This window comes from Platalea leucorodia (assembly GCF_965183815.1).
Source record: "Platalea leucorodia genome assembly, chromosome: 3".
Classification (NCBI taxonomy): Eukaryota; Metazoa; Chordata; class Aves; order Pelecaniformes; family Threskiornithidae; genus Platalea; species Platalea leucorodia.
Genome location: NC_138825.1, coordinates 82,158,475 through 82,169,847, shown reverse-complemented (window position 1 = coordinate 82,169,847; position 11,373 = coordinate 82,158,475).

The following is an 11,373-nucleotide window of genomic DNA, read 5'->3' as shown; positions in this document are numbered from 1 at the left end:
GCCATTAACTCTTAGTTACCATCATTATTTTAAATAACAATCTAACCGCGAAGACGGTAAAATCGAAACTTTTTTTCTATTGCCCTTTATAATGTTTACTTGGGCTATTTCCCAAATCTTAATTTTGGAATATAATCATATTAAGACAGGAATTTATATTACATCAATCTGTATATCTGCCAACATTCAATAAACTTTAATCTGTTTTTCTTGCTTGTTAATTGGAATGTTAATAACGAGCTTCTTTTTATAGCAAATATGTCACAGAAAAAAAACAGTGTTGGAAAAATCTCTATACAGTACCTGTCATGCCTGATTCACATGTTCAGCCTGCTCTTGAAGACTTCCAAAGTCAGAAGTAAAGACACGGACTCTGAATAGTCCAGAGGGTCAGTTATCATCCTTCCATTAGAAACTGTTTCCAATGTATAGCCTGAGTTTTCTTATTTTAATTTAAGCCAAATGCTTCTGCCTTCTATACTCATGTGTAATAGGGATCAGGTTATTCTTTTCTTTTCTCAGATTCCTCCCCAAGCCTACTTTAGTATTTCCTCAATATTTGTATTACTAAGCCCATGGCAATTATCATTGCTGTATTGCAGTGTCTCACTTTTTGTTCACATCCTCTTTGAGGAGTACTGTCACAAAGTGGGTGCAGTGCTCCAGCTCAGCAGAGTGGAAAGATTACCTCATATTTCTTGGCAGTTATCCTTGCTTTTGTCCCACTCACTCCTCTTCTAATTTTTCCAAATCAAGAGTCACTTTCAACTCACAATCCCTTATAATATCTCAATCATCTTCTGTGTGACTGGCAGCCATTTTTTTCTCACCCTAGATTTGTGCTGCTGATTATTTCTGTCTAACCATGGTATCTTCTGTTTGTTCCTATTGAATTAAATCCTATTTTTTCAGATCATTCCTCTGGTTTGTCAAGATTATTTTAAATTCTAACCCTGACCTCTAATGTACTTACCATACTTCCTGCATCATCTGCAAATTAATAGGTATTTTGATACCATCCTCCAGACTAGCAAAAAAAATGAAGGCTATCAGGCTCAGGACAGGCCTTGTGTCCCTTGCAAACTGCAAAATCCCACTCAGTGTACTTTTCCATTTTGATAATGAACAGGCATAACTTTGTTCAATATGTTCGTTCAACCAATATTTCATTTATCCACTTAGAGTAAAAAAAAAAAAAAAGTATGTCCTGTACTAATTTATTAACTTATCTCCCTTAAATACGCTGACTCTCGGCATTGCTTTCACTTATTTGTAGTTTTAAAATATTCAAATGAAATTATGTAATGCTGGATTTACTCTGCAGTTCATTTTAGTTATGATAGCCAAAATTATGTTTTTAAAGTTTCCTCTTTAATTATTGCTGCATTTTCAACAAAACTAAAAGTGTCAGTAAACATATGTGCTTCTTAGTGGATAGCCCTTATAGCCCATATCAACAAGGTAAGTCTAAAAGAAACTTCAGAAACTCAGTTTATCTCAGTTTAATTCTAAAATAATCTTCAATAGCATATACTAAAAAGTTCCTGTAATGATACCTGATGATTAGTTTGAAGAACTGACAGAATAAAAAGGTTTCTTGCTTATTTTAGTTATTTCAGAATAAATATTCTGCCATAGGATCTGCAAAGCTTATGTTCAAATTGGGAAGGCTGAGATCCTGGGGAGTCCCTCAGCAAACAGCAATAACAGGCCTGTCCAGTTGGTCACATACTAAATACCTCTCCTTAGAAAAGCCACTTGGAAACTGGGTTGGCACATCAGAAGCCAAAAGGCATCTACTGAGAAAAACATCTCCTACCAGCTGTTGAATCTGAAAAAAATCTATATGAATAACAGGCTAATGTCAATAACGGAAGTAATCTCCTCCTGGTAGGAAGACTATGGTAAAAAATGGTTTGCAGATTTTAAGGCTAAACTAAACCTAAAAAGTAATTAGTGTTTATTCGATAGGATCATTCAGCTATAATAGAATTATTAATTATGAAGCTGTAGCTATCCCAGGAAAACCACGGTAGAGGCATGATTTCTATAACATCCTTTCATAAAATTACTTTTAGGAAAATGAAAATATCTGATTTACAAAGAATTTATTGAAGAATTAAATTAGAGTCTTAAAAGGCTCCCAATAAAAAGCATAATACACAGGAGAATCTGTAGCTAAAATGCTGAACAGTTCAAAACTGGTAAGTAAATTGTTATTCTGTGTCTCCAATTTTCTGCCATTTATTCTGCTGCTGGGTGCCAGTTTAAGAAGTGATTTAATGGCTTGTCAGGTTACTACAGGTGTAGTTAATTTCATCATCACTCACTGTTTTAGAAACAGGTTTAAAGAAACTGAGGTACACACAGTCACTGACAAATATAAGATGGACATTCACATAAACAACATGATGTTTGTTCTTCAGAAATGCACTGTTCCAAAACAATACGGACACCAAATATTAAACTACAGTGACTGAAAGCATCCTTAAATCTTTCTGTATTCCATCAAATATAAAGCTCACAATTTACCAATGACATGTAGAAAGACATATATGGAGAAACCTACATTCAGATGCCTTAATCTCAGGCTGAACAAAGATCTCTCTTTAGTCTAATGATTTGCATACTACTACATAGGATGGGATGGGATAGGATAGGATAGGATGGGATAGGATAGGATAGGATAGGATAGGATAGGATAGGATAGGATAGGATAGGATAGAATAGACTATTTCAGTTGGAAGGGACCAGCAACGATCATCTCGTCCAACTGCCTGACCAATTCTGGGCTGACCAAAAGTTAAAGCATGTTGTTAAGAGCATTGTCCAAATGCCTCTTAAACGCTGACAGGCTTGGAACATCAACCACCTCTCTAGGAAGACTTTTCCAGTGACTGGCCACATTCTCGGTAAAGAAATGCTTCCTAATGTCTAGTCTAAACCTCCCCTGGTGCAGCTTTGAACCATTCCCACATGTCCTATCACTGGATACCAGGGAGAAGAGCTCAGCACCTCCGTCTCCACTTCCCCTCCTCAGGAAGCTGTGGAGAGCAATGAGGTCACCCCTCAGCCTCCTTGTCTCCAAACTAGACAAACCCAAAGTCCTTAGCTGCTCCTCATAGGACATGCCTTCCAGCCCTGTCACCAGCTTTGTTGCCCTCCTCTGGATGCATTCAAGGACATTCACATCCTTCTTACATTGTGGTGCCCAGAACTGCACACAGTATTCAAGTTCAGGCCGCACCAGCACTGAATACAGCAGGATAATCACCTCTTTTGACCAGCTGGTTATGCTGTGTTTGATGCACCCCAGATGCGGTTTGCTCTCTTGGCTGCCAGGGCACCCTGCTGACTCATATTGAGCCTGCTGCCGACCAGCACCCCCAGATCCCTTTCTGCAGGGCTGCTCTCCAGCCTCTCCTCTCCCAATTTATACTTGTGCCCTGCATTACTCCATTCTAGGTGCAGAATCTGGCATTTGGAGTTGTTAAATTTCATCCCATTGGTCATTGTCCAATGCTCCAATTAGCCCTTATCCCTTCTCCTGCCTTCCCTCAGCTGTGGGAAACTGCAGTGCCATTGCCTTGTGTGAGGATAAACTGGCAAATATGGTCCTCCCCATGCTTTGGTAAGTGTGTCCCTTGGCATTGCAAACAGCCCGCAGCAGTCTCATTTAATCACTAGCACATTCTTTAGGGCATACTGTTAGTGCAGACATATATTAGCCTCTGCTAGGTCATGAACCCTGTGTAAGGCAACCAGAGCTAGAACCTCATCAGTTCTTGACAAGTGTCTGTGTCTATGCTGAAAGCACTGTATTTTGCTGCTTTTCTGAATTTCCTTTTGTCTGTTACACAGGCAGCACCATGGCAGTCCAGCATGCTGCTTTTGGGAGTGCCACAGCCCATCCAAGCCCAGCCTTCAGAGCTGCCCTTTGCATGGAGCTGCTCAAGCAGAAGCAGTTATTTCCCATTACATAAACCAAACCTGGAGGGTATTATGGCATCCCACAAGACAGCCATTTCTACTCCTTCCAGGAGCCTCCATCCAGGCTGTTCTCCTCCAGAGCCACTTCTCACTGCTGGGAAATACTACAGTCCCTGGGGGACCAAGGAAGGTGTAGCCGGCCACATTGAAAAAGGCTGACCAAATCTAGCCGCATAGCCTTTAAAAGACAGATTACTGTTGGATTTTTGATGCACAGAAGTTGAAATTAAATGTTAGAGCTGTATTTTTCATGCTGATAGGGATCACAATGGCAGCACAGCCATCCGGTCTATCAAACACTTCTCCCAGTTTTGTATCATCTGCAAACCTGAGGGCTCTCTTATCCATATCCCCTGTACCCTTTGCTTGCCAACCTAGTCCAACACTTACATGTTTGTTTGGGGGTTACTATGTCCCTCCTCATCATTCCTAGTTTAAAGGATTCCTTGCAAGGTTGGTCAGCCTGTTGGAAAATACGTTTTTTTGTCCAATTCTTAGGGCAGATCCTGTCTGTTCCTAGCAGTCCTCGATTCTCAAAGAGAGTCTCATGGTCATAAAAACGGAATCCTTGTTGTTGACACCAGCTGGGCCACAGATTTAGAACTCAGCAAGTTTAATTCGGAGGGGGGGAAAGATGCAATAGCCCAAAGATCATTGATACCAGAAAAACAGTTTGCAGTTATCCCATCACTATACAAAACTGATGAAAAGAATAGATGAAAAAAAGCCGTGTCATTTCAATAGCAGTGACACGTGCCAAGAAGAAAAGAAAGGGGTTTTTCCCATTATTTTAATATGAAAAGTGCTAAATAAAAATCGGGAAAAATGTGCTGAAGTACAAAGTGTTTTCATAAAAAGCTATCATATATAGAAATAAAAATAAAACAACTAGGCATATAAGAGAGTACCTTGGCATTAAATATTGCCATAAGATTATGTGGTAGGCCTTTGAGATAAACAGGGACTCTTGACAGAAATAACTTTGGAAAGGGATTTTATAAATATACCAAATCAAGCATCTAATCCGTGTAGGACTCGTTTCAATAGTTTAAGACTATTTGTTATCAGTATTTCCATATTTCTCCTCCTCTCTCTCCCTTTCCTTCTGTATGTGTCACCACGAGTCCCTTAGTGCCCAATGCTACTTTGTCTCTGATGATGTCCCTGTCTCTCATTGTCACCTCTACCTTCCGCATGTTCTTTATCTCATTAGATTTTTTTCTTTTGTATTTCCTCTTCCTTGTTTCTTCTTTTGTCCCGTTATTTCAAACTGATGTTTTCTCCTCAGTTATTTCATCCAACCTTCATTAGTTAAAGGTATCTTTCTATTTTGGAGTGCCTCTTCTCTGAATACTGCCTGCTTTTGCCTTCTCTCACTTTTTCTTCTATTAAGGAAGTTTTTGGTAACCTCCAGAAAACCAGTATTTCCCATTATTCTGAAGCAATCTATCAGCTCCATCCTATTCTGGAAAGAAGTGTTCACTTCCTCTCTATTAAGTTACTTTCATCTTTGCTCATCTTTGGGGGGAAAAGAAAAATTAGATAATATGAGAGCAGAGCTGCTCAGTAATTGAGGAAAGACCAGAGAAAAGCTAAAAGACAGGATGCTCAGCAGTTCCCCAGAAGGATATGGGAAAGATCTTAGGAAATAGGGTAAAACTGATAAGTTTTTGCATGAAGTTAAGAAAGTTCATAATTGCTATTAGTAAAGGGATTTAAATACTAGGTCTTTCACATGGAATGCAATTTTCTTTTACCTACTGGGTGAGAAGAAAAATAATTTGTAAACACTTTCATATATCAAATATTTGTAAGGAACAGCTTTTCAACAGAAGCAGCCATCATGCTTAGAAACAAAAACCTCAATGTCTTAAGTAACTCTACCTGTGTGCTTAAATCTATGTGCATACTTCAGTCAATTGAACAAATTGACTTGCACAGCGTTTCTTTTCCTCATCATGAAATGCCTAAGGGACACAGACAGGGTAACAAATAAAAGCCCCTTTGCTAGGGAGGAAGTGGGCTGTCTGATCTGCATTACTCTACAGTACAGAAAAGAAGTTTAAAAGCTCTTTGGAAATGTGTAAATCGTTAGACCAAATAAAACTCAAATGCTCTTTAAGTAAACACAGTGGGATCCCAGAAACCAAAATAATTTTTTAGCATCAAACATTGACTATTAAAATACAATATTTGTGACCATAATATCTGTTTGACTGGCCTTGAGATAGACAGCTTATGACAAACTCTGCAGCCCACCAAAGCCACTCTGCAGCCCACCTCCTGCAAAGGACATCAGTCTTGAATGGCAATTAGTAGCTAATATTGTAGCTGCCAGATCCAGGATTTGGAAACACTGAAAAAAAAATTTTTTTTTTTTAATTGATTTATTGATATTGTACATACAAGTAAGTGCAGTCTCATTTTATGCTACTGTAAACAATATCCTAGCTTTAGGTTGAAAATATATTTCCTTTTTTTTTTCTTTTTGCATATTCAGTAAAACCACAGTACAATGTTGTTGCAAAGCAGAAAATAATAATTTCTGCTTTTACTAATATTTCTGATATTCCTGTTTCTCATGGGTTTGTGAACAAGGATGCCACACAACAAACGAAATTAAAAGAAACAATTATTAGTCTGAAATAATTTCAAATAGTATGGTGTTAAGTAAGCAGAAGGCAACAGTAGCATTTTTCACACAAAAATTAAACAAGCCTTCTTACATACAATGCAAGAATCAATTTTTAACCCTTTCATGCCCACACCTGCTTGGTATGGTAGAATAAAGTGTTGAGCAGTTATCAAAGGTGCTCCAAATAAATTTTTCTTAAAACTGCCACGTATGCCTTACTTTCATGGAGATATATACATATAAAAATATGTATATATATGTTACAACTATTAGAATAATGTATTCACAATGTGTTTGGTGCCTCTTATTCTATTGTTTAACATCGATTACCATGCACATACATACATTGTATCTATTTTGTCAGCATCATTAAGGTCACAGCTATTGTACAAACACGGTATCAATATCTTTAATACCAGCACAGCTTAAACCTCCCAAATATCTTATCAAAATACAAGCCTAATAAATCAACCCTATCTATCTTAGTCCAACAAGCTAGCACATTAAAAAGCTTTGTTCTTTTATTATCCAGAATATCAAAATTATTCTTTGTCAAAACAAAGCTTTATAACTTCCTACTAGGAAGTTTCTTGGGATATTTTCTACTCCTATTGCCAACCACAAATATTTCAGTTACTCAGTTTTCTTAATTAATTTCTACCTTTATTAGTACTTTTGCTTAAAATACAGTGTTAGGTGTTAACATGGTCAACACAGGAGCACAGTTTTTAACCTGACAGCAGTCCCACTGAAATCAGTAGAAATACACACAGGTTACCGTTGAACATATGTTGAGGTGTTTTGTTGTACTGGTCACAAACCACTAAATATCACAGAACCACAGGAAAAAGAAATGGAAATGAGTTAAGGCTTAAATCTGAAAATTTAACTGTGAATACTTACTCAATTAAATGTCACTGCCCACATTGCTTCTTTTGTCACTACTGGTCCTGAGAGCCTGCTGTGAATTAGATTGAAGAAACGTATCTTAGGGGAATGTAATGAAACAACATATTCTTATCCAAGTTTTGTTCTGCACTGGTTTAGTTTTTTGCAAGGATTTATACATTCTTTTCACGCATCTCTGTGCAACGTTATGGTCATTGGTGTCATGCACTGCAGTGGCATGCAGAGATAGCCAAAAAGCTTGGCAAAATACAATCTGTCTACAGCGCATAGAGCAGGGCAACATATTAGAGTGGGTTGTGGCAGCCATGTAGCCATTAGTTAATTATGATACGGCGTCATGTTGATGTGACTGTGCTGCTTCCAATTTCAGAAGTAGTTCAGAGACCTCGACATCTGTGTCTGCATCTGCAAGGCCATATAGCTTGTTCCTGATATAGCTTTGATATGCTATAAAAAAAATAGGGAAACTTCTGGTCATTCATCTTCAAAATTAATTTTCAAGGCCTTTCATTTTGTCCTTGTGTCTGCAGTCCATGAAGAAAGTAAGATGGAGTAAAATGAAGGATAATACTGGTTACATATTGTAATTCCTTTGAGATGCAAGATTCACTCAAAATTTCTTCTTGGTTTTGTAATCCACAGAATTTTACTCTTAGGCAGAAAAAAATAAGATGATATGAGAGGAAGAAATAAAGCTGACTATCCAGATGGACTCACCACACTTTTTTCAACCTCGAGAAAATACTCGGCAAACAGGACATGTTCAAAGATCTTATCTCTCTCTCATTTATCTAGCAATAGAGATAGAATTAGAAATAAAAAGACATCTTTTTTATTTATCACAGATTAAAAAAAAAAAAAAGAGCTCAGCTTCTAGATCACTATAGACTGTGTAAAGCTGCAGAGCAGTTCTCACAACCAGATAGAAGGTTTTTAAACTTCTATTAATGAAAACAATTCCTACCTGGAAATTAAACTCACTGACTAAGCAACTTTTTATCTTTCTTTTTTTTTTTTCTTCCAGAAATACTGAAAAGTTTTCATCTTTGAAGGCTGTTAACCTTACAATCATTTCACTAAGGAATGTGTTTTAAGGTTACAGTCTTATCTGGTAGAAGTAGTACTGGTTAAAAGAAATTAGTTTCTTTCATGTTCTATTTAGCCACATATGAAAAACAAAAAACCCACAAACATTAAAAAAAAGTCCTCTACAAATCCTTGAGAAACCCTGGTGTCAGAAAATCTTTAAAAAGCAAGTAAATGAAATATCTCATTCAGAAATCTCTCGTCATAATAATCTGTAATCCTACTCATTAATTACAAATTAAAATAACACCCTGCTGGTAAAGCTCCAGTTATTAGATGACTAAAACAATACTTTACTAAAGCTTTAAAAGCCAGCAATCTCTTCTTTTTTAAATATTTGTGCTTTTTCCTTATTAGCCATGGAAGCCTTCAGGCTAGGCAGCTCTTCCAACATACACAGAAATGTATGAACTTTTTTTCATTCTTTTCTTAAGTTCTCAAAACTATACAGGCAAACCTCCTCAGATCCTGCCATTATCTGGAGGAAGCAGCACATTCGGCATACTGTTTCCAAACTGATATTCTTTTTCTTTTTAAAGGAAAGGCAGCGATACATCTTGCATTCACTATTTTCCTACATTCCCTGACATCTAATGGGTACTGTATGGTAGTAAACCTGTGGTCTTTCCTGGGAGGATGTTTGCATACATTTAATTTCTTCTAGCAAGAAAACTAGAAAACCTCATCTACCCACCTGGCACAACAAGGGCAGTTCAGAGTCAAGCAAAATGTTGCAAACTGTGTTGTTTTCATTGTGAATGAGATTTCTGCCTCCCAAATATACATATCTTTATGAGAGATGCTATGGAACAGAAAAGCAGTTGCCATGGAAGTTTAAACTGTTCTGCAGCAGAAATTGTTTATGTGGGTGTCTTTTTTTTTTTTTTTTTTTCTATCAGCTTAGCTGTGAATTAAGGACTCCTTTCTATGAAGTTGCACTGGAAACTTGTGAGACTTGCTGATGTACGGCCTCATTTGACCAGCCTGGCTTTGCCTCCAGAGAGTGGAAAGTATGAGAGCAAAACCCAAGGAGCTGTGGACTTCCCCTCTTACAGAAAGGACGTTTTTCAGGTAAGATAAATTTTCCTATATTGCCCTATAAATCATAAGAAATGAAACTCAGTGGTTTTATTCCTGGAAATATTTGTAAATCAGTTATTTTAACTATTCAACCAGCTCTGCTGACTATTCAGTTTCCTGATACAGCCGTACCCTTAGGAAATTACAGGATACTGACCCAGTTTACACAGATGAAGTTAATTAATTCAAACACAATTCAAACAGGATAGTTGTACATGTCTGCCAAATAAATCTTAACCAACTACCTTTCCAGCCCCTCCCTCGCTAACCCCTACTCCCCATCCCGCTCCACTTCAGCCTGGAAAACAAGCTTTCCTGTCCATTATTTATTTTCTGTGGCTCACCAAGTCTACATTTGGTATCCAACCCCAAACAGAAATCCATTCAAACATTAACAATAGATCACACCAGTTCTCAGTCTGCAGCAAGGGCAAGACTGAAAGTAGAGAGGCTGGGGGTTACAATGCCCCCCAGGGTTTAAAAAAAAAAAGAAAAAAAAAAAAAAAAAAAAGAAACTCATATTTCCTCTCTTAAAATGAACTGAAGCTGCCTGGGACCAGGCTCCAAAAAATACTGCCTTGTCTTCCCCACTCTGCTAGGCCCCCCAAGATCTCCTGCCTGTGCACATTAACCCACTGCAGTTCCCAGCTTCAATGGAGCATTTCTTGCTGAGGCAGAGCAACAGCTGTAGGACCTGCAACTGGCCTCTTTTTCTTGGTGTTCCTTCTTTCCAAGGCTCTCTCCTTCCCTGTATGACCAGGGACCTCTCTTCTCACCCTCTCTTTCCCCACCTGGGTGGCTCAAGATCCCCTGATCCATTCAAAAAAACATGGCTAAAATATTGAATTGCACTGTGCACACCTAAGTTTTTTGAGACCAGATTCAGATGCATTCTCCAGTTCATTAAAAACAAGGTGCTAACATACTCAGAGGATCATAGACTCTCTTGGCTGAAAACAGCAGTGTTTTGTGGTTGCTTCATGCTGAAAATTTTAAGTTGTTGTCCTGATGTAAAATTCTAGTGCAGATGCTCAGTTTTTATATCTACATAGCTAACCAAGGTAAACCTCAGAGACAGGGAATAAGGCTAGCCTTAAATAGTTCTGCAGGATGAGAATAGCCTGTGCACTATCCACAGTCAGGTTTTACATTAAAAGAAATAAGGCCAGTCAGCTGTGTTGAAATAAAAAAACCCAACACATTTATCTTTTGTCACAAGCGAGATCATAATTGTAGTTTTGGGATGGGCAAAATTAGGTTTCCTCATTAAAAAAAAGTTTTGATAAATCCCACAGCAGCCCATAGAGAAATCAAAAGAGTAATAATCACATATTTTAGCTAGGCTTTTATATGCTAAAATATAACACTGTTTTACAAAGTAGGAGGCTGTTAACATATTCACCTTAAGGTCTCTATTCTAGCAATATGCCTGAATAAGAAGGTGAGGCTAATCAAGGTGATTACTATGAACAGAATATGATTTTCTATTTGTCTTAGGATAAGTGAATACAAAAAAATAACCTATATGGATTTCACAGGAAAGGTTGATGACTAAGAAGCTTGTTTTGAAAAGATTAATTTGCATTTGTAAATAAGTATTTTCATTCACAAGTGATCTTATTTATTAACAAACCTGCTAAACTGTAGTTGCTTAAAGGACACTTGAGTGTACA